The sequence below is a fragment of the Cavia porcellus genome, unplaced genomic scaffold (genome assembly GCF_034190915.1).
Source record: "Cavia porcellus strain 051 isolate PalLab524CR breed Dunkin Hartley unplaced genomic scaffold, mCavPor4.1 scaffold_1, whole genome shotgun sequence".
Lineage (NCBI taxonomy): Eukaryota > Metazoa > Chordata > Mammalia > Rodentia > Caviidae > Cavia > Cavia porcellus.
Genome location: NW_026947484.1, coordinates 19,907,454 through 19,932,151, shown reverse-complemented (window position 1 = coordinate 19,932,151; position 24,698 = coordinate 19,907,454). Strand labels below are relative to the sequence as shown.

The following is a 24,698-nucleotide window of genomic DNA, read 5'->3' as shown; positions in this document are numbered from 1 at the left end:
GATGTATCCTGAAAAACTGTCCTTCAAAACTGATGTTGAAATAAGATATTTCCATGACAAATACCAGCAAAAGAACTTCTTGACCATCAAACCAACCCAGCAAAGAATACTGAAAGACATTCTAGATAGGCATAGGAAAAAACCACTAAGCAAGGCAAACAATTAAACAGAAAGGTAAATAACCAACAGCAGAAAATAACATGACAAAAATAAGTGAATACATTATCAGTTATAACCATTAATGTAAATGGCCTCAGTTCACCAATTAAAAGAAACAGACTGGCAGAATGGATCAAGATACAACATCCAACCATATGCTGTATACAGAAAACTGATCTAACCTAAAAGGAAACTGAACGTCAAAGGAGGGAAAACAATACTTTACACAACAGGAAACCCAAAAAAAGCAGGGTTAGCTAATGTGTTTCCAGATAATGTGAACTTCAAACCAAGAATGATCTGAAGAGATAAAGAAGGTTACTACATAGTAGTTAGGGGAAAACTTCAAGAGGAAGAAATAACAATCTTAAACATATATGCACCAAATTTGGGAGTACCCAGCTATACAAAACAAGTATTAATAGAAATAAAAAATCAATAAACAATAACACAGTCATAATAGGAGACCTTAACACCCATTGATACAAAGAGAAAGATCAACTAGACCGAAAAGCAGCAAAAATACAGAACTGGAGAGAGGGGGACACCTGGCTTCTAAACTGGAACCTTCCTCATAGTAACTAGGAAAGAGCAATGACCACTTGACATGGAAGCCACAGCACATTTAAAAATGGCTGATGTTGAGAAAGGCAAGAATATTTTTGTACAGAAGTGTGCACAGTGCCACACTGTAGAGAAAGGAGGCAAGCACAAGACCAGACCAAATCTCCATGGTCTGTTTGGGAGGAAGACAGGTCAGTCTCCTAGATTCTCTTACACAGATACCAACAAGAACAAAGGCATCACCTGGGGAGAGGATACACTGATGGAGGATTTGGAGAATCCCAAGAAATACATCCCTGAAACAAAAATGATTTCACTGGCATCAAGAAGAGGGGAGAAAGGGCCGACTTAATAGCTTATCTCGAAAAGGTTACTAATAACAGTCACTGTCTTGTTTATTACAGAACAGAAATGTCTTATGGCTTTTTTATGTGTACTATAATTTAATAGGTCTCATACACCAGAATTCAGGTTGTGAGTGGCTGGCAGAATATTTTTGTTTGACGGTCCTGATTTAAGTAAAATTGGCTTGTAGTTAAATGGATATTTTTTTCAAGCATTGATAGTAATTCCAGTTCAGTAAATACTATCACTGTTTTTCCTTTCTAAATACATTGTTGCACTTGATTAGTAATATTTGACTTTTCACAAAACTTAAGAATGTCATCTCAAAACCTACTGAAGATTGATTTTATATTTAGATTTATTTAACTGATTAAATACTGGGGAAACCCTTTATTCTCAAAACCAAGCAAGACTCCCTTGTTTCAATTTGTGCTTATTAGCCTGTTAAAGGGAGTGGTTGAAGACAAGGAGCAATGTCTATATTTTTGGTATCGACTATGCCAATTTAATTAGAATTCCCTGTATCTAGAAAGTGCTGCCTTTTACTTACTGAAAGGCATTTTACCGTGGTGTATGTATAATACCAAATAAAGAATATTTAACATTTCTCACCTTTTTCTACTTGATCTATAAGTTGAGGTCCTTTTAAAAGTTAGCATGATATAATAGCAAGTTAGACTTGACTTTTGAATTTGTTAGGTCAGACTGAGTTATTATTCAGGATGGTATTTAAACAGCTATTTAAAAATACAAGACTGAAACTACTGTTGTATGTGCGATTGGTAGTGGTGCTTCCTGTCAGCTCATTAGAAGACTTAAAGTGGATAAAGTACAACATGAGCACAAATTTGTGTGTGACCATAATACTTAATTAAAAACAAAATCAAATCAAAAAATAACAGAACTGAATCACACCTGTGAACAAATGGGCTTAGTGCATATCTACAGAGTGTTCCACCAAACAACATAAGAATATACATTCTTCTCAGCACCACATGAGACATTCTCTAAAACAGACAATATACTAGCCCACAGAACATGCTTAAGAAAATTCAAAAGAGTTGAAATTATCCCTTGAATATTATTGGATCATAGTACCATGAAACTAGAAGTTAATGACAAAAGAAACTGCAAAAACTCCACAAACATATGTAAATTAAATAATACACTCCTGAGCAATAATTGGGTCACAGAGGAAATTAAAGAAGAAATTAAACAATATCTACAAGCAAATAAAAATACAACTTACCAGAAGCTGTAGGATGCAATGAAAACAGTCCTCAGAGAAAACTATTGTGGTGTATTCCCACATCAGGAAAACAGAATCAACACAGATAAATAACCTAATCCTACTCCTCAAACATCTAGAAAATGAAGAACAAATCAAACCCAAAGCCAAAACAAGGAATGAAATTTAAAATATCAGAGCAGAAATCAATGCAATAGAGACTAATAAAACAATATAAAGAATCAATGAATCAAAGAGTTGGTTCTTTAAAAGAATAAATAAATTTGATAAGCCCCTAGCAAACCTTATTTTAAAAAAGAAAGAAAAAACTCAAATTCATGCAATAAGGAATGAAAAGAGTAAAATCACTACACACTCTGTGGAAATACAGAAGATCATCAACATCTTTTTCAAAAACCTCTATTCTCATAGGTTCAATGACACAGAAGAAATGGACACATTCCTAGAAACATATGAACTACGAAAGCTGGGTTAAGAAGATGTAAAACTACTGAATAACCCAATTTCTATTAATGAAATTGATGAATTCTATTAATGAAATTGAAAATGTAATTAAGTCCATATGTACAAAGAAGAGCTCGGGCCAGACAGATTCACTGCGGAATTCTATAAGAAATACAAAGAAGACTTAATGCCGACACTCCTCAAAATCTTCAATGAAATCAAAAGGGAAGCAATTCTTCCTAAGTCATTCCTGGAAGCAAATATTACTCTAGTACCAAAACCTGAAAAAGACCCAACTGAAAAAGAGAACTACAGGCCAGTCTCCCTATGAACATAGATGCAAAAATCCTCAACAAAATATTGGCAAACAGTATGCAACAAAGGAGGTTATATACCAGGACCAACTGGGATTCATCCCAGGCATGCATGGATGGTTCAACATACATAAATCAATAAATGTAATCCACCATATCAATAGAGTCAAAAGTAAGAATCACATGATCATTTCTATAGATGCAGAAAAAGCCTTTGATAAGGTCCAACACTCATTCATGATAAGAACCTTACAGAAAATTGGAATAGATGATCTTTACCTCAATATGATAAAGGCCATCTATGACAAACCAACAGCCAGCATCATATTAAATGTCCATAAATGGCCTTTACCTTAAAATCAGGCAAAAGACAAGGATGTCCCTTATCACTCTCCTATTCAACATAGTACTGGAAATACTAACCAGAGCAATTAGACAAGAGAGAGAAACAAAAGGAGGGATAGGAAAAGAAGTTAAATTATCATTATTTGCAGATGACATGATACTCTACATAGAAGACCCCCAAAACTCCACTGAAAGACTCCTAGGTATAATAAGTAAATTCAGTAATATAGCTGGATACAAAGTCAATACTCAAAAATCAATAGCAGTCCTATACACTAACAACAAAATCACTGAGAGAGAAATAAGAGAAGCCACACCCTTCACACTAGCACTCAAAAAAGTGAAATATATAGGAATCAATCTAACAAAAGAAGTAAAAATCTATGCAGCAAATTTATACTACTCTGAAAAAAGAAATTGAAGAAGATCTCAAAAATGGAAAGACAATCTATGTTCATGGATAGGAAGAACAAATATTGTGAAAATGGCCATTCCCCCCAAATAGTTATATAGATTTAATGCAATTTCATTCAAAATACCACTAGTATATTTCACAGATCAAGTGAAATCATTCCTAAAATTCATCTGAAGCCAGAAAGGCCCTAGAATAGCAAAGACAATTCTGGGCAACAAAGGCAAGATAGCAAGCATCACAATCCCTGACTGAAATTATACTACAAAGCTACTGTAATAAAATCAGCATGATATCAGAATAAAAACAGGCCTGAAAATCAGTGGAATAGATTAGAAGATACAACCACAACTACAAACACAGTCAACCACCTTGTCTTTCACAAAGGGGCACAACATATTCTCAGGAAGAAAAATGGCCTCTTTAATAAGTGGTGCTGGAAAAATTGGCTCCCCATATGCCAAAAACTAAAACTAGACTCATGCCTATCACCATGCACTAAACTAAAATCTAAATAGATCAAACATTGAAGTAATAAAACAGAAAAGCTAAATCTGCTGGAAGATAAAGTAAGTAGAAAGCTCGAAGACATAGGAGTAAGCAGAGAATTCATGAACAAAAATCAAACCATATGAGAAATACTTCCCAAAATCAATAACTGGGATCTTGCCTTATTAAAATTTTTTTGCATGTTAAAACAAATTTCCAATGGATTTTGAAAAACCTTAGTCAACTGTCCCTCAAACAAAGGACTTCTGTCTAGAACATATAAAAATTTTTAAAAATCAGACCCCTGAAATTCAAAGACTCAATCCAAAAATGGGCATCTAAGATGAATACACAGTTTTCAGATGAAGATATACAAATGGCAAATAAATACATGAAAAAAAAATGTTCATCATCATTGGTCATTACAGAAATGCAAATTAAAACCACACTGAGACTCCGTCTCACTCCTGAAAGAATGGTCAGGATCAAGAAAACTACCAATAACAAATGCTGGAGAGGCTGTGGGGAAAAGGAACATTTCTGCACTGTTGCTGGAAGTGTAGCCTGGTGAAATCACTTGGAGGTCAGTCTGGAGGTTCCTCAAAAAGCTGGGATTGGAAGTCCCATTTGACCCAGCTATTCCATTTCTGGACATAGCCCCAGAAAAACTGAATCATAATGATATAAATGTCCATCAACTGAGGAATGTATAAAAAAGATGTGACACTTTTATACAAAGGAATACTACTCAGCTAAAAGAATGATCACAATGAGATGTTTATAGGTAGATGGATGTGACTTGAGATCATTCTCAGTGAAATAAATCAAACTCACATGTGTAAATACTGTATTGTCTCCCTAGTATAAGAAATGGCAAGAGTACATAAGATACAAAACCCTCAATAAATACTGTGAAAGAGTAAGAATCTACTCAAAGGCAAAAAAATAATATCCCAGGGATAAAGAGGGGGAAAAATGGAAGGGAAAAGAAAAATATGTAAATTTGTATAAACGCACGATAGCTAAGATGATTGTGCTACAAATTCTATTAGTTCCTGAAACAAAATAGTTAACATTCATAGGATTGGATCAATTTTGTATGTTTGTGTTTGATGATCTGAGAAACTCTTTTGAAGATCCTATGTAAAATAACAACCTTAGTTACATTCCTACCACCTTATTTTGAAGGCCTATGTCATCATTGTTTTTTAGGCTGCTTGCTATTGTTATTTATTTGTCTTTTTTTGTTTCTTGTTTTTCTAGTAATTTGTTTCCTTTTGTTTTGCATTTCCCTGCTAATGAAGAAAGAATAGATGTACATGTAGAGGCTCATATATGCCTAGAACTTCTCCTAAACAGTTTACAAATTTGATTATATTACACATGATGATATGAACAGCTACTTCGAAGCAAAAGAGACATTATGGTATCCATTGCTGATTTCCTATTGTCATGCTGTTAAATCTAATAATGGTTTTATTCTTTGTTTATAGTGGTTTTAGTCTGTTTTCTATTATTTAGTTTCAACATACATGAATTTATGGACAGCTAATTTGAAGAAAACAAGACATTATGGTAGCCATTGTTGATTTTTCCATTGTCTGGTTTTGAAGGCCTGTAATGCCTTCATTATTTTGTTTTGATCAGTTTTATACTGTTTTGTTTTATATGAATTCATTGTGAGTGAACATATAGACAATTATTTAGAAGAAAATAGGAGACATTATAGTAGCCAATGTTGATTTCCTATTGTCTTGCTTTGAAGTCTCTGTCACATTGTTTTCTTCTGATTGCTTTGTTCTGCTATATTTTGTTTGAGATCATTGTGCGTTTATACAAATTTACATATTTTTCTTTTCCCTTCCTTTTTTCCCCCTCTTTATCCCTGGGATATTATTTTTTTGCCTTTGAGTAGATTCTTACTCTTTCACAGTATTTATTGAGGGTTTTGTATCGTATGTACTCTTGCCATTTCTTACACTAGGGAGACAATACAGTATTTACACATGTGAGTTTGATTTATTTCACTGAGAATCATCTCAAGTTCTGCTATTGCTTTGTTTTACCCTCTTTAAAATTAAAAAAGTTTTTAAAAGTTGTAATATTCTGAAAACATTGAAATAAACACAATGACTCTTTAGTTATCAATGTGGATGTATGCAAATATCTTTGGTATGAGCCATTTCATAGTGAAGCAAAGTATGAATGAAAATACCCTGCTTAAACATGGCTGCCAGTCCTAACTCTGTCGAGGCATTCATAAGTATGCTTTATTAATTACTGCTAATATTGTGTCTTCAAAGAAATTTTTATACTCTTTTAGTCCTCCAAGTGGTGATTTACTCTTTCATCCCTAACCACATGCACCCCATCAATTGACTTCAGAACTTTCATAATCAACAGTATAAGATGACTACAAGCAAAGCCTTATATTTCAATATATTCTGTCCAGTGTTAACAAATTAATCACATTATAGAGATGAACTTAAAGCTGTCACTCTCTTAGCAGGGATAGGAGTGAATAAATAGTAATGAGCCACCAGTTGCTAATTAACTGCTGTTTCTTTCATTTATAGTTCTTAAATTTCCTGCTTATGAAAAGGATTTGTTATTAAAGATTTGCTGCTTTATTTAATTAGTATGATGCCAGAGCCTCAGAAGAAAGATACACTGGATTATCCTATTACCTGAATTATATTAATTATCACCACGTGGTAAAATGCTTTTCTTTGCCAAACCTTTTAAATTTATGTCTCTCCAAGAGTGTTTCTGTCAACTCCAAAATCCTGATGAAAGAGAATCTCATCTGCAGAACTCTAATCCAGTCTACAATTACGCTGTTTTTGACCTGTAGAGGGCGATGCTTCCTCATTTTTAGTAGGATCCCAAGGTAGGAGCTGAGGGGCTCGCTAAGATTCTAAACTGAAGAATCTTGAGTTTTTCTCCTTCCAAGTCTACTATTTTCCAAGTTTGTTGAGACACAGAAATCACCCAGTCTTCATTTCTCAACACTACACTATTTTACTTTTCATTCCTTTATTTATAAAATGTTGGAATACCTTAAATTGCTTGGCATCAAGAAATTTAAGAAATTCCTAATAGTTCCTCCAACTGTACACAGGATCCTATCACCTTCAAAATAGAAAATGTGGTTTGTTTTACAACAAAATTTAACTCATTAGATGTCTTGTCTTTAGCCTCCTTTTCTTGCCTTTTGTTTGTTTGTTTGTTCTTGTTTTGAAGTTCAGAAAGTTTATTACTTGGGAAAAGAAAAAGATTACTAGTGAGAAATGACATCTAACAAATATTAATGATAGCCATATACTGTGGGCTTGTACAATACATAACACCTGTCCTTTATAAATCAAATTTACAAAATGTTACAGCACTTTTCGAGGGAAACCTTAATTCCCCTTGGCAGACACAGAATTTTGTTTAACAATTTTAAAATGTTTATCAGATGCTGGGAGTGAGCATGTACACCTCTAATCCCAGATACTGGGAAGCTGAGGCCAGTATGCGCTGCTTAATAAGACTGTCACAAAATAAAATAAGTAAACAAAAAGGGCTGTGACATAGTTCATAGCTTCCTGCATTCCATCTCCAGCACCACAAAAATAAGTAAATAAATAAATACAAGGTATTTATCAGACATGTGTCTGGTAATTCCAATATAATACAGTACAATTAGGGGCTACAAGACCCATGCTCTCCATCCACTTGAACCTGGGGCAACGCCCCTGGCCAACTTGCCCACTGGGATAGAAATAATAGACTCTTGGAAATTCCTGAAATTCCCGACACATGTATGCCACACCTTTTGGCATGATCTATGATAACTTTCTTCCTCTGAAATTCACTAAAGGTTCATACATATGGACTGCATCTCATACATCCAATCTAAGAGTGAATTGTGGAAAAAGACGTGCATTACATGCAGCTGACATGACTCAGCACCCTGGCAATTCTGCCATGAAAGACCCAACGGGAGGTACCATGGGCCAGCCACACATTTAAAACCCTTTAGCCCAGTGTATTCCACCCCTGTCTGCCACACAAGCCCACTCTCCCTGAGCGCACCTTCTTTTAAACTTCATTAAATTTAGCTGCTTTTTCCTTCCATAGTGTGCAATATCCAATTATTTATCCACACTGAGTACCTTCCATGTGCTGGGCACTATGTGGCACTTTACCTGGGTTATAGTGTTTAATCCTTACAACAATTCAAGGAAGAGCTAGTAATCACTTTGCAGATGAGGAGCGTGACAGAAGTATTAAGTTGGTTGCCAAATATTCCTGAGCTAGTAGGTTTAACTAGCAATTGAATCACTTCCAACAGAGTCTATTTTTTTTACAGAATTCCACTTCATCAGTCTCTGAAGACTGGCCTAAAATGCCTCCATATCAGTAGACAATAAGAAGAATTCAAAGATGTCTCAGGACGATAAGAAGAATTCAAAGTAGTCTCAGAAAAACAAGTCAATTTCTTCAGTATTCCCCATGGCAAAACTGATGCAGATGGCTTTGAAAAACTAAATCCTAATTCAGACCAAGTCCAGGGCCTAGACAGTATTGAGTAATGTTTACATTACATGTTCTGGAACCAAATTATCTAGGATAAAATCCCAGTTCCTTGCTTTCTAGGTCAATCACTTTTAACAAATTATTTAACTTCCTTGGGCCTCTACATATGAAATGTGCACTGCATTTGGCAAGGACTGAATAAATACAAATTCTTCCTGTTTTGTTTGAGGCCAAATGAAAGAGATGTAATGTAAATTAAGAAATAACACCCACTTGAGAAGAATAAGACATCGTGGGCATGAGTTTTCAACAATTAATATTTTTTAAAGATCTCTTTAAAAATATGTATTTTGAATTTTGGTTTCTGTTGGGTTCTTCTGGAACATAAGACTTCCATGGGTGTATAATGAGATTGTTTATAGATAAGGAAGTCTTAGTAGTTTGCTTAGTTATGTACAGATTTTATTCAAAAGCCAGATCCCACTCTTGTCCCCTTGGAGTGAAATTAAAATGTCTTTTTCTTTAAAATTATTATTTCAAAAACCATAACTATTTTGAGAAAAAAGAGGAAGAAATCTATCATACCTATCATGCTTTCTTCCTAATAGACATTTCATGAAATTCAGTGGTTCCCTCTCAATATCTCCAATTTATCAGCCACTGTACATTACTCTGTCCTCAGCAGCAATGGTGTTTACTCAGTGTAAAGCCTCTGCTTTGGAAATCATCTTCAGATTGGGGCGTCTCCTAGGAAACATTGCACTGGACAAGTAATGAGCCCACTTCAGGCTATTGTATGAACTCTTCAGCTTCTATTTAATGTGCTTTTTAAGTTGCCTTTGTTTTAGAGCACCTACAAGTAAAACAAGATGTCAAAGGAGATCAGGGCTATCACTTACTAGGAGCAGTTGGAGGTGAAGACATAATTGGAGGATCCTTCAGGAAAGACCATGGCCCTTCAGTTTTACTGTTCAAGTTCTATTTAGTTGCATGATCATTTCTCTGCAGCTCATCATGCTCCTCTTTGGGTGTTGAGACAGGGACTTTCATGTACAGTCCCCTTATAGTAAAAATATCTCTTAGCATAATAGCATAATAGTAGGTTGATTGCTTCCTGCATATATAATTGGTTTAATTGCTCCATCTAAGATTTCACAAATAGGTGGCAATTTGCAGTAATCACACATATGTCTAACTGTAGACCAGTGCATATGCATGACCGTCTTTAACTTATGCCCCTAACATAATGCTACTAATGTAATTTCTAAAGTTACCTTTTCATGTTGACACTTACATGAATTTTTATCTTTGAAGCTATGGCAGATTTCTCAGCTTAGTCACTGTTGTCATACCAGGCCTGGTAATTCTTGTTATATGAGGTTGCCCTGTGCCACTAGGATGTTTTGAAGTATCCCTGGCCTCTAATACTAGATGCCAGTAGCAAATCCCTCACTCAGCTGTGATAATTGACATGGTCTCCAACGTTGCTAAGTGTCTCCTGGGAGAACAAAATGAGCCCTTGTTAAAAGCTATGCATCAACTAGTAGTATTGTCCTATAACCTTTACATGACATTCAATGTTTGATTTTCACTCTGAATATTAGCAATAAATGTGAGGTTCTCCCTCTGATTCTGGACTTTTTTATCTGCTAGTGGGAAGAAGACATTTATATAAATATCATGAATCCTTAAGCTGTTTAGAATTATGAAAACTACAACCAAAGAGCTGTGCTAATGCCGGTAATCCATTAATGAGCTATACCATTGTCTAAACACCTGTTCTATCATTTGGTTTAATGAACTGGCTTATCTGACCCTCGCAAAGTCTTTTCCTCTTTTGCTTCCTTCAAAATGCCTGCATCAAGTAAGGCTCATAGCAGCCTCAAAACAAAGGTAGCTGCTTACTATGGGTGATGCCATCCCTGTTCATAACAGGTGCAATTCAGGTCCAGGAAACAGTGGAAATTAAACAATACTGCCTCTGTGTAACCTGATTGCTAAGGAAATAAAAACAACCTGTATATTCAAAGTACAGACATCTAAGGCATTGGGGCCAGCCCCAGATCAGGTTGTAAAGTATGTTTGGGTTACCTTGGGTCACATGCTTCATCTGTTTAGCATCCTGCTTGCTCTAACTCGTCTTTCTCCTGCGTCAAAACAGCTTCTGGCCATCATTTCCATGGTCTCATCTGTACCTGGTCTTCTTGAGAGCCTAAACTGTCCTTTCTTGGATCTTCTATCTGGTGATCTTACAATGAACCTGCAGTATTCTAGATTGTCATTTCTAATTCAGTTATCCAGGATCATGTCCACCTTCCTAAAACATGTGTTTCTTTAATAAGTTGTTTTGAAACTCTATAGTATAAATGCCAATATTTATAACCTCTGAATTTTTTTTCTAGCTAATCCAGATTTCCAGCCTCTCTTAAGGAATTTGCTTGCGACCCTATTAGCACAGAAGCATTCAGTTTCAGTAAAGACATATCAACCTGTCAGACAGATCAGCTTGTGTGCTTGCAGCTTTGTCACAGAGCTGCCTTCATTTATCTGTGCAACCCGCCTCACCCCACAGAGCATTTTCCATAGAAATTGGGTTTTCATAATAGACGTAGGTCAAGTGCCTCTAACCCAGGTCTGTTTCTCAGTGTTGTAGTCAAATGTCAGTCATAGTTTGAAGCACTATACGTGAATTGATTCATCTACTTGTCACAACAACTATGTGAAATAGATACCATGATTATTTTTGTGCTGGGAGTAAGAAATCTGGAGCACATAGAAGTTAAGAAAGTGGCTCCAGTGTCCCACAAGCAAATAGAAAGGAATTAGAAAGAAGCTTGGGAGTCCTGACTCCAAGCCAGACTTCCCTGAGCTCTTCACCACTTCTCCAAGTTCTCAGTTCTCAAATAACTCTGAGAAGCAATAAGTATTTTGACCCCTATCTACAGAGTAGGGAATTGAGGCTTAGAGAGGTGAAGAAACTCTCCCAGAAGTACTGCCTGTGAGAAACAGGCTATAGTCTCCTCTAGCTTTACACAGAGTAAGCCCAAAGCAGCAGGATTAGGATCCCAGTACCCCGAACTGCTCCAGAGTTCAGGCCCTCTTACCACAAGACCCCAAATCAAAGAAGCCACCTGCTCTACTCAAGCCCAAAGCCCCATTCAAGATCAGTACAGACAATGAGGCACTTTGTATTCACCAGGAGCCCATATAGCCCAAGGAGCAGAGCTGAGTCTGATAAATTCACTGTGCTCAAGGAGCAGAGCTGAGTTGGATAAATTCACTGTGCTCTGTGATGCCCAGGTGCAGAGGAAGCAGAAGCAGGTGTAGGTAAAATAGCAAATTAGAACCATTGAAGGACAACTGAAGCAAAAGTTACAAATTCACCTGGAATTGATACACAGAAAGAACCAACACTGAAGGAACCAGGAAGTGATGTCTCCTCACGTTCCATTAAATCCATAGTCCTGTCTTGACAATGGCATGTGTGAACCTGATGGAGCTTGTCTGCGCAGCACAGTCTCTGCTCCCTATAAAAACACACGGAAGAAGTGCTCGAGCACTTCCCCATAGGCACAAGATTGTGAGTTCAATCCCCAGTACAAAAAAAACCAAAACGTACAAGAGAGGAACAGACAGCCCTGGATTTCCCCACCAAGAAAAGCTTGGCTAGACATTTAGGGGTGATCCTTCACTCCTATTTATTCCATTTCCCATGTTGTCTCCACTGAATTAGTTCCAGTCAGTTCTTACAAATTTCATCCAGGCCTATCCTCCTCTTTCCATCTCAGCAATCAAATCCTTAGACAAACCAGCATATTCTTATCTGAGTCACTGACATTGCCACCTAACGCTTCCTTGACGTGTACCATTGCCTCTGCAACCCCTGCAATCTGTTTTCCAAGCAGCAGAATAAATACTCCCTATAAAACATACACCAAACATGACTCCAACATTCAAAATCCTCCCATAAAATTTAGAATAAAGCCCAACCTTATTGTTGTGTCCATCTCATGTCCTCCACGCTCCCTGTCATTTGTAAAGTGCTAGGAACCCTGCGTGACCTTTTCCTTCTCCTCTCCTCTTACTGCACCCTCTGCCTCTGTCCCTCTTGTCCTGCACCTTTCTTGTGCTCTTTCTTCACTTCCTTCTGATTTCTTTTCTAAGGCCACCTCTTTGGAGTTTGCTTTTTTGACCAGGAGTTAGTTAGTTTCTTTCTTTCTTTCTTTTTCTTTTACTCATTTGTTTGTTCTTTCTTTTGAATTTCATTTTAAAGAGAAAAAAACAATAAAAAATGATACAGAATTTCAAAACAAGATCATAAAGAAATTAGCAATGGTTAATATATTGTATATTGTTATCCTCAGAGCAGTTGCTCAAATTACAAAACACAGGCATGCAAAATTGATCAAGCAATATTAGCATAAATCATTCTTTCAATGAACTAAAACAAATTAGTAGTATGACTATTTTAGCTATCTTGTGTATATATATACACATATATGTGTATATATCATTATTTTTCCTTTCTCTTCCTTTCTCCTTTCCCCTATGCAAATCATTCTTTCCTTTTTGAGCAATTTCTTCCCTTTTGACAATATCTATTGTACATTTTGGATATTATTAACTCTGAGTTTCTTACCTTAGGTGTTTATACATATGCACCTGATTTATTTCACCTATGGATATGGTCTCTAGTTGCATTCATTTCCCTATAAAAATCTTGAGTTTATCTTTCTTTATAGGTAAGTAGTACTCCATTACACAAAAATACCACATGATTTTTATCCATTCCTTGGTTGATGGGCATTTGGTTGTTTCCAAGATTTAGCTATTATGAATGTTGCTGCTGTACACATGGGTGCACATATATTACTGTGGTATGATTCTGTGGTATGATTTTTTAATTCTTCTGGGAAAATATCCAGTAGGGGAATAGCTGAATTAAATGGGATCTCCAACCCTAGTTTTTTGAGGAATCTCCACACTGATTTCCCCAGGGGTTGTACCAGTCTACATTCCCACCAACAGTGGAGAAAGGTTCATTTTTCCCTGCAGCTCCACTAGCATTTGTTATTGGTTGATTTCTCATGATAGCCATTCTTTCTAGAGTGAGATACAATCTTAGCACTTAGCTTCTACTGAACAACCAATGATTTTGAACATTTTTTCATGTAATTATTTTCCATTTGTATTTCTTCATCTGAGAAGCGTGCATATGTCTCAGATGCCCACTTTTGGACTGTGACCAGTATTTCTAAAATAGCCCTATTCAGTGGTCTCCTCTCCTTCCCCTTGTCTTCCTCCTCATCTTTCTCCCTCTTCACATTTCCTTCTAGCCTGCTCTCCTGTCTAGAATGTTTGAAATTCTTTCATACATGTATCTGCTTACAAGTTTCTTATTGGTCTTCATCTGCTAAAGTATAACCTTCAAAAGAACATAGACCTCTGCAGGTTGTGTGTTTTGTATCTTTAATTCTTTCTAACTTTGGGGAAATGAAAAGAAAGTAAAAAGACAACATGGAAGAAAACAAAATAATAGTCATGACAATAGTTATGTTTTTTAAGTACCTACACCTAAGCACAATGTAAAAATGTAAGAATTGTAAGAATTCTTACATGTAAGAATTGTAAGAATTCTTACATGTGAGAATTCTCAAATGTAAGATTTGTAAAAAAAAAAGTAGTAGCTATGGTTGTTTATCATGTATACCCACTGACTTACATGAACAATTGCACTTAATTTTCCCATGGATCCTATAAGGTAGACTCTATTGCTCTCATTTTACAGAAAAGGAAGCTAAGGCTGAAAGATGCTAAGTAATGAGAGCTGGTCAAATAATTGGAAAGTTGTAGAAGTGAGACATTTCCCTTCTCATTACTTGGTGACTTTGGCTATTATTATCTCTAAGATGCACTGTGTGACTTTATGTCTTTGCCTGTTCTCTTTTCAAAAGTTGGAGCTGAAAAGAACTTTCCTCCTAAATCATAGAAATGTAGCCAAAACAAGAAGATAATGCTAAAAAAAATTTCAAGGATCACATAATAGCCAAGATCTAGAAAATTCTACAGTTATGTCATTCATTTTAATGATTAAAAAAATGTTACAGCATATTGGAAGATGAACACTCTTTGACAACAAAGTGATTCATGATTATCTGGAATACTGGGATAAATTATGTCCATGTTAATAAAATTAAGTAAATACCTGAAGGCTTGCTGATCAATGTGCCTAATCGTGCTCATCTCCTTCCAACATAATTTCTATATTTGCTGATGAACCATAAGCCTATCAGGTATGATGTACTTGCAAAAGGAGCATAATGTGGTCAGGGAGAATAACAAATATATTCACAAACTGACTTTTCCCACTTGAGAACACTTTATCAGGAATTAATGTCTTGAGAGCTTCAAGATGATGGAGTAGAAGCCAGCAGCAAATCATTGCCTCTCTGGGACTTGGAATCCAGACACCTGGAAAATACTTAGCAAAAAGATGAGCTCCAGGAATGTAGAAAGACCCAACAGGAAAGCCAAAAATCATGGAGAAACAGTAACAAAAAGAAAAGAACAAAGCAGTCTAAAATGCCAAGCCCAGCTCCTGTGGGTAGGAGGAGGAGGGAGCCTAGAGCTAACTCTCTGAATGTAAGGTAAGCCTGGAAGGGTTGGAAGACCCACAGATATGTAGTGCTAGCATCATTCCCAGTAAAATCCATGGTTATTAGAAGCTGAAAATATAGTGCAGGTAGGAGACCAGGGGTGTTTACTCTGAAAGTGGCTCTGTCTGCCTTGCAGGCTAGCTTTGGAGAACAAATCCACCACAGGATCCACCATATTTAGGAGTCATTTTGAGTTTATTGATTCAGATTGATTCCTACTCTAGGAATCAGATTCCTACTCTAGGAATCCGAAATCACAAAACTACCACATCTTAGAGTACCTGCGATAATCTACTACAATGACTCGGTGGAAAGCACCTTCAGGACAAGTTGTGGCAAGGCAGAGGGCTTAATTTCTCTAGTGAGAAATTTAAGCAGCTGGGCTGTGAGATGCTGAAGGACATGATAACTCTGCCCCCTGCAAGAAGCCAGGTTTTCTGGCGGGCTGGGTCTGAAAGTAGTAGAACTGAGTCCAGTGGACAGCTTAGCTCTTCTCACTTCCTGTTTCCAGCAGAGAACTCAGGGCAGTTTCCTTTCCCCAGCTGCAAATGTGATCAGGGTTGTGCTTTGGCGTGGAGGTTTGTTACATCCAGGTAGAGGCTGGATGGGGCCGGGAGTGGGGCAGTAGAGGAAGTAGGGCACTCAAACCCACGGCAACAAAGTTAGTTGAGGATGGCAGGATGGTTTGGGGCCCAAAGAACAGAAGCAAACATTAAGAGTTTAATGGAGTGAACAGAGTCCTGAGCCAGACAACAAACCAGACTGATCCTGCCCAAAGGGAAAGTGGGGCAAGATCCAGCATTCACACAGCAAAAAGTGGGTGTGGAAACACAGCAGGGCCCAGAGGTGACTCACCATCCCCCCCCCATATCTGGTGGATTTCATTACTACAAGTCTTGGAAAGAAACTTGATCTGTAAGAAGTTTTGGGCCTCATTTTTCTTTCTTTGTTTTATCTTGTTTTTGTGAGGGTTTTTTTTTTTTTTTTTTTTTTTTTTTTGTCTTTTTCTGTTACTTTTGCCTGATTCTAGTTTTTAAGAAGTATTTAATCAGATCTTTGGGGTCACCATTCTTTCTTTCCCCCTCTTATTTCCTTTCTCTTTGTAAATTTTACTTCTTCCATTTCCCCTTTTCCTACCCCTTCCACCCTTATTATTGTTAACTTTCATTAATTTTTTTTTTGTCGTTTTCATTTTTATTGGTACCGGGGATCAAACTCACGACAGCCTGCTTGCAAGGCAGGTGCTTATGCCGCTGAGCTAAAGCCCCAGCCCCAACTTTTATTAATTTTTAACCTTTTAGCTTACTCTGTTATTATTGCTCATTTCCTTTCTATCATTAATTGTAGTATAGTTGTTGGTTTTAATTCATCTTTCCTATAAGTCAGTATCTGGTTTGTTCTTATGTTGTCAACATTATTGCAGTTAATTTTCTGAGTGGTTCTGGGATCAAAACTTCGAAACAAGGACAGACACTATGAAGAACCTCAGAAAAAAGTTAAACAGATATTCATCCCAACTTGTACATAAATGTCACTATGGAAACATGTTATAAGCATCTGAGTTAGTTAGAAATGTTATAGGTAGTCAGACAGGACTAGGGCTGTCAAAGCAGCTGGTACAAAAGACCAGATACCTTGCAAACTTGTAGGAGACAGACACCTCCGCTTTGGGCCACACCTCTGGTCAAAATACAAAACAAATGCAACCACACCCTAAGTATAAACGTCAGGGATTGATAGTCTAAACAGGTATGGATGAACTTGAGGAAGCCAGGAGTCACCATCCAAACACCCTACCAAAAGAGTCACCGTTCTTTAGGCATGCCTACTTGCTATGTGACTCACTTCCCAATTTGTCCCCAGTTTTACCTGAACCATTAATCTTATTGGTTGACCCATAGTTCTGTCTCGCCTCATTCCCACCTGCCTTGTGAATTTCCATGTTTATCCCCTCATGGACCTGACTCACCTCATGGTTTTGCTCTATATAAAATTTCCTAAAAAAAACCAGTCTTTGGCAATCCACTTGTGACCCCTTCTGTCTACCTGTTTGTCTGTCTCTCTGTCTGTCTCTGTCTCTGTCTCTCTGTCTCTCTGTCTCTCTCTCTCTTAGATAGAAACAATAGGAGACAAATGCAGAATATGAGTAACCAACTCAACAAAAAGATACAGGTTATTATGAATAACTAAACAGAACTTCTGGAAATAAAATTGAAAAAAGTCAAATAAAAAACACATTGGAAAATTTCACAAGCAGACAGGACCATTCAGAAGACAGAATTTCAAGGCTCGAAGATATAGTTGAGGAATTATTTCACACAGACACTAATTTTTAAAAATAAAAAGTTATGAAAAAAATATTCAAGAAGGATCCCTCCTCTCACTGACACCATGACTGAGGTGAACAGCACAGGAAGGCCCAGAGACCAGAGAAAATGCTGGCAACACAGTAAGGTCTGAACTAGGGTACACAAGATGGCAGGTGAGAGATTAATGGCATGGAAAAGTCCAAAGCAACAATAACAGTACAAGTCAATAGGCAGTAAGTTAGGTGAACCAGCATTGGGCTTGGAGACAAAGACACATAGAGTAGAAGCAAGCAAAGTACGATTGTCTCCATTCTCTTTCTTTTTCTTATTTTTTTCTATTTTCTAAATGGATGGGGAGAATTCCAGACTCAGAAAACTAATCCCACATCCCAAACCCAGAGAACAGACTCAGATAATCTCTTAGTTATTCCCTCATTCTTTCTTTTCTGCCCTTTTCTCTAGTTTCGCAAAGTTTTCGTGTGATCATTTGTCCTCAAGCCTTCTTTCTACATTTTTTTGGTTATCTTTGTTTTATCTGCTATCTTTCTTAAATCTCTCCACCACATGGTAAAACAACTGTACCAAAGAAAAATACTTTGAATATAAACTCTCAATTTTAAATCAGTTCTGTTATATAACTATAGATCTTTCTCCTATAGTTTTAAGGTACAAAATTAATTGATATCACAATTTATCAGTTCTACACTGTACTTGATGCTATTGTTATTGCTAATTGTAGTATGTTAACTGGGAGGTCATATCTGCTGCAATCAGTTGTTCTCTGTTCTATAACAATACTGAAAAGCTCTGGGATAATAACTTCACCACAGTCCAGCACCAAAGAACTGAGGAATGAGCCAAACAGATACCAATACTTCACTCTTAAGACTTTTTTAAAAATTTTATTTAAAGAGAGACTAAACAGAAAATAGGTAGAAATAATATATACATTCAGAGAAAAAAATAAACAGAAATCACTAGTTGATGTTTACATATTGTCATTTTAAAAATAGTTGTTTGAGATACAAAACTGGAACATGTAAAGTGGGAATTCAAACAGTGAGACCGCAAACAGTTCTGTCCAACAAAACCTTAGTAACATGGTTGTCAATCCTATACACTTATACATGCAGTTATCCTTATCTTCATTTATATATTCAGATTAAACAAACTAAACCCCAGGTTAAAATCATTCTGAACAAAGATAATAGTATTGCTGGATTTCACATCATGACACTCCACGATCAGCATTGGGTACTATGGTGTGTACTATGGTGTCTTTTTTTTTAAATTTAATTTAAAGAAAGACTAAACAAAACAGAAAATGGGTAGAAATAATACATAATTTCAAAGAAAAAAATACACAGTAAGAAATCACTAGTTGATGATTACAGATTGTCTTCTTACAAATAGTTATTCAAGATACTAAAGTGGAGCATATAAAATGGGGATTCAAACAGTGAGATTGCAACCAGTTCTGTTCAACTATCCAACAAAAACTTGGAAATATGGTTATCAATCCCCATACACTTAAACATATATGCGGTTATCCATCTTCAATTATGTTGAGATTGAATAAACCCAAGCAGGCTAAAATCTCTCTGCACAAAGAATAATACTATTGCTGGGTTTCACATTATGACACTCCAGGATCAGCACTGGGTATTTTAGTGTCTCTTTTTCTTCAAAGTATCTGTTCATTTCATCATGTGTCTTAAGATCAGTTCTCAAAAACTGTTTATAGATTCTACAAATGCATGAGTCTTAACATGTATTTCTATCCTTTCTATATTAGAAAGAGAAACAAAACAAAGCAAGGCAAAACAAAACATATTCCTATAAACACATGAAATGAAATAAACATATAAGACCATTGTACAAAGAGTTCTACTATGGTTCCTGTGTTGTCTCTTTTTATCTCCAATAGAATTGGATATATCATCAGACATAGTATAATTGAATATGTCAGTACATAACAGTATTAATAAAAACACAACTTTGTATATAGTATAGAACTTTAAAAACTGGCACGTGTACCGTAGAGTCTTGTCATCTTCAGTGTAGTTGCCTATACTCTCAGACTTGATACTATCAATCATATCAGTTTTGAATAAAATCTTCTCGGCCTCAGTTCTGTTATGCTCTTTTTTGTCATCAGTTGTCTGCTTATCTTCTTCATTCTGTTTTCTTCTCTATTCATTGAGGCCTCTCTGACACTGTTCCTGGAATCCTAGTACTTTTCTCTCTCTCTAGAATACCCTGCATTCTCTGTAGAGTTGGATTGGTGGTTGCAAATTTCTCAAGTTCCTCTTTATCTTGGAAGCATCTTGTTTCTCCATTAATTTCTAGAGACAATTTAGCAGGGTATATCAATGTGGGATGAAGGTTATTTTCTTTCAGGGCTTGGAATATTTCACTCCAGGGTCTTCTTGCTTGATGGTTTTTGTCAAGAAGTCTGCCATTATTCTGATGGGCCTTCCTCTGTAGGTTATCTGTTTCTTGTCTCTAACAGCTTTTAATATTCTGTTCTTATATTAAATTTCTGAGATCTTGATTATTATATGCCCAGGTGTGGTTCTGTTTTGGCTGTAAGTAGCTGGAGTTCTGTATGCCTCATATATCAGAATATCATTTCCTTTTCCTATGTTTGGGAAGTTTTCCTTAATTATTTCTGTTAATAACCTTTGTAGTTCCGTTGTTTGCATCCCAGCTTCTTCATTCACATTCTTTATTCTCAAGTTATATATCCGTTTGTCACCTTCTAGCCTTTGTATTGTTACTGCTTGTTTCCTTGTTATTTTTTAAAAGTTTTCCCTTTCATACTCCCACATTGCAAAATTGTCCTCCAGTTTGCATAATCTATCCTTAGTTTCTTTCAAGCTGATTTGCCATCTTTCCATAGAGTTTTTAATTTCCTGGTGATTCTTTGAATCTTTTCATGTATTCTATTTTTTTTTTTTTTTATATTCGTCACCAAATGGTTCTCTCCTTTGTTTGAGTTCCTCCCTTCTTCTATTTGTGTCTGCTTGAGGGGTGCTTAGTACCTCTTTTATTAGTCTTGTTATATCTTGCTTAATTTGGCTAAATATTTCACTTTTGAACTCATCTATGAGGTCCCAAATATATCTCTTTATGTATACTGGCACTGTGTCTGATATTGCATGCTTGCTGTTCTCATTCTCCTTTGTATTTACCTGTCCTGGGTCAATGTTCTCAGAGTTGGGGCCTGGGGACTTTTTGTTGTTGCTTTCTCTTTACATCTCTTTTGTTTCTTCTAGGAGGCCCCAGTTTCTTTCTTCTTTGGGTACAATTCTGAAGCATGCTGGCCAGGTGACCCTTCCCACTGCAGTATCCTAGTGAGTTGCAGACAGGGACAGCATACACTGGCCCCTCCACTCTGGATCAGTCAAGCTGCTCTGGCCTACACTACTGTATTACTTTGCACTGCCTCCCCTCCAGACCAGCCAAACTTTGGAGGCCCCACTGGGCCAGTGTGGTTAGTGTGTGCCACCACTGCAGGGACTTGACCTCAGATAATCTATTGGGTCTGAGCCAGGTCACATGACCCAGGCCTAGTTCATTCCACCAATCTCATTTGGGAAGGGAGTAACTGACTGAAGTCACTTCTGCCCCTTGTACTTGCCAGTCCTGCCCAGTCCCAGAATGTCATCCGCCAGAGTCCACCTATTTATGGAATGGCTCCACTCCTGTCACTCACCACAGGTCGATGTAGGCATCCTGCCAACTCAGCCCTCTGTTCGGCTCACTGACCCCTGAGCTCAATGTAACTGCACCTCCAGTGAGTTGAAGCGGCAGGACCTTGGATGGCTCGGTAATTCACCGCGGGACCTCACCAAATCATGGCAGGACCCCAGCAAGTTGCTGTGGGACCCAAGCAAGTCACGCTAGGACCTCAGCAAGTCATGGCAGGACCTTGGCCAGTTACAGTGGGACTTCAGATGGTCAGCAAGTCACCTTAATTTCTTCTTAGGATGAGAGAATTCATCTCCCTCTGTTTGGGGCTCCCCGCTTGGCATTATGTTGAATTCTAAGTTGACTATCTCAGGGAGCTTCTGTAGCCAGTTGTTACCTATCCACCATCTTTGCTCCTCCCTCCTACGACTTTTCCAATACCTCACTCTTAAATAACTGGGAAGGTAGGATCCTAGAACACACACAACCAAGAACTTCCTACAAACAGAGGTCATCCCTGAGGAGTACATTATTCTTAGAGAGGACCTGATACTAATGATATAGCTACCTGCTCCAAAAACTTACAAGGATCAATACAGAAAGCAAAATAAAAATTTTTGAATTAGAAAATAACAAGCTGAAGAAGCAAATGCAATCTAAGACCTCCAACTCTCCCAAAGTCCAGGAGACAATAAGATAGAGGAAAATGAAGGACACACATGTGGAATTTCTGAAAAAATATCAACAGAGGTAAAGAAACAAATTCATCAGGCAACACAGGAAATAAAATAAAAAATAATCTCTCAGGTAGAAAAAGCTTTTGTTCTTCTGTCTCCATTGGTTTTATCATGTTGTATCTTACTGGATTTTATTATATGTGATAGTATAAACAAAAATTTTTATAGACAAGGAGATAATATAGAAACATTGTTCATTTTCTGTTAGTTGGTTCTGAATATTCTGTAATATTTTCATTCTCTTGAATGGTTTTACACTGTCTTGGTATGTTTGACACTATAGTATATGAAGGTATACTCAAATATTTCAAAGAAAGAGACACTATGGTAGCTACTGTTATGTCGGGTTGTCTTGTGGTAAAACACTATGTTGCTTAAATTGTTCTGTTCTGACCTGTGTTGTTATGTCCTCTTTTATCTTAATCTTTTTTAAAAAATAAATAAAGAAGAGGAAATATCAAAGTTCATAAAGGAATTGCTCAGTAAATCTGTAGTAGAGACTGATTAAAAATAGATGATGATAGGAAAATGATGGAAACTGTGAATGATTGATATAGGAAAGAAACACAATGCATGAAACAGACATCCAGGAAATTAAAAACTCCATTGAAACCTGGTAAAATCACTTGAAAAAGACTGAAGACAAACTTACAAATCTTGAAGTCAGGATCATGACTAGCAATCATGAAAGGAAAAATCTCTTATAAATAAGGAAGGGTCCTTCCCACCAGCCTGGACACAGAGGACGACCACCGCGCTACACTACAGCTTGGTCTTCTGAACAGCTTCTATGCCTCTTGGCACCCTCCCACTGCTCCCAGCCCAAGGGTGATGGCTGCACTCCATTTCAGCTCCAGCTGCTGAGCTGTACCTGTGATCCAGCATGCACCTCCCATGTCCTGACCCAAAGGATCACTGCACCCACCATGGCTCAGCCTGCTGCCCTTGGCTACCCTCCCAATCTTTAAGACCAAGCACTGCTGTGAATTTTGGCTCCTACTCTCCCTCACAGAAGCTTGAACTGCAGTGTACTGGCAGTGCTGCATTGACAGAAGACTTGGTGGCCTCTCAACCATATAGAGGACCCTGAAAGTTTCCAGTCACTGTGCATCCAACAATCGGGTGAACATCAACCACACAGTAGGACCCTAGGAGATATACTGCCAACAGTGTATCTCCAACAGGGATTAAGTAACCAGATATTAGCCCAGAAGGTGAAAATGACAAAATGAAAAACCAAAATGCAACCTCAAACATCTAGTCCATCAGGTGCAAGAACAAGCAACAGTGAAACAGAGGACTTCAAAAGTCATACACAAGAAATCTCTGAAAAGATAGCAAATTAAGTAAAGAAGCAAATCCATGAGGTTATAGAGGAAGTCAAATTAGAAGTAATATCTTACATTAAGATAGACGTAATAACCTTAGTAAAGAACTTGCTCAACATAGCTAGGGAAAAAATAGATTAAAAAAATATAGGAACATGGGAAATTGATTGAAACTTTGAATGAACAATGTAGACAATAAGCAGAACCCATGAAAAGATTCAAAGAGCTATCCAAGAAACAAAAAATTCTACTGAAAGCTGGCAAAACCGTTTAATGAAGTTGAGGGTAGAATTTCAGACCTAGAGGACGAGAATGCAGATAGTGACCATGAAAGGATAGAACTTATAAAAACAACAAGACAGCATGAAATGACAATCCAGCAGCTTCAAGAGAAACAATGTAAGACTAATAGCATCAGTGAGGACGCAGGAGACAATGTAAAGGACATTACTAAGCTATTAATAGAAATAATAGCAGAAAATTTCCCAAACATGGGGGAAAATCTGATATACAAATAAGTGAGGCATATAGAATGCCAAACAATCATACCCAACATAAATCTACACCCAGGCATATAATAATTAAGATCCCAGACATACAGCATAAAAACAGAATATTAAAAGTTGTCAGAGAAAAGATACAACTCACCTATCAAGGATTAGAATCACTGCAAACTTCTCAGTATGAACCTTCAGGTTAAGACAAGCTTGGAGTAAAGTATTTCAAGCCCTAAAAGAAACAACTTTCAACCCAGACTGATGTACCTAGAAAAACTGTATTTCAAATTTAATGAAGAAACAAGATACTTCCATGGCAAAGAACAAATGAAGAAATTCTTATCTATCAAACCAACCTAGAAAGAGTATTGAAAGACATGCTAGAGATAAAAATGACCACAATATCTAGAACAACAACAGAAAGAAACCACCAGGCTGGACAAGAAATTAAAAAGGGAGGAAAGTGGGAAACCAAAAACAGGAATCCAAATGGCAAAGCCAAGCCAGTACATATCAGTAATGTTTATAAATGTAAATGGGCTCAATTCATCTGTCAAAAGAAACAGGTTGATAGAATGGATCAAGACACTGGACCCAAAATATGCTGTACACAAGAAACACATCTGACTCAAA

General features: G+C 36.9%; 1 long non-coding RNA gene and 1 pseudogene across 1 annotated transcript in view; one reads left to right on the top strand and one right to left on the bottom strand.

Moving 5' to 3' along the window:
* Positions 1–24,698, bottom strand: part of LOC134475455 (uncharacterized) — a 118,643-nt gene that overhangs the window by 14,860 nt on the left and 79,085 nt on the right. The gene's annotated exons all lie outside the window — the stretch shown is intronic.
* LOC100717523 (cytochrome c-like) lies at positions 791–1,170 on the top strand (annotated as a pseudogene).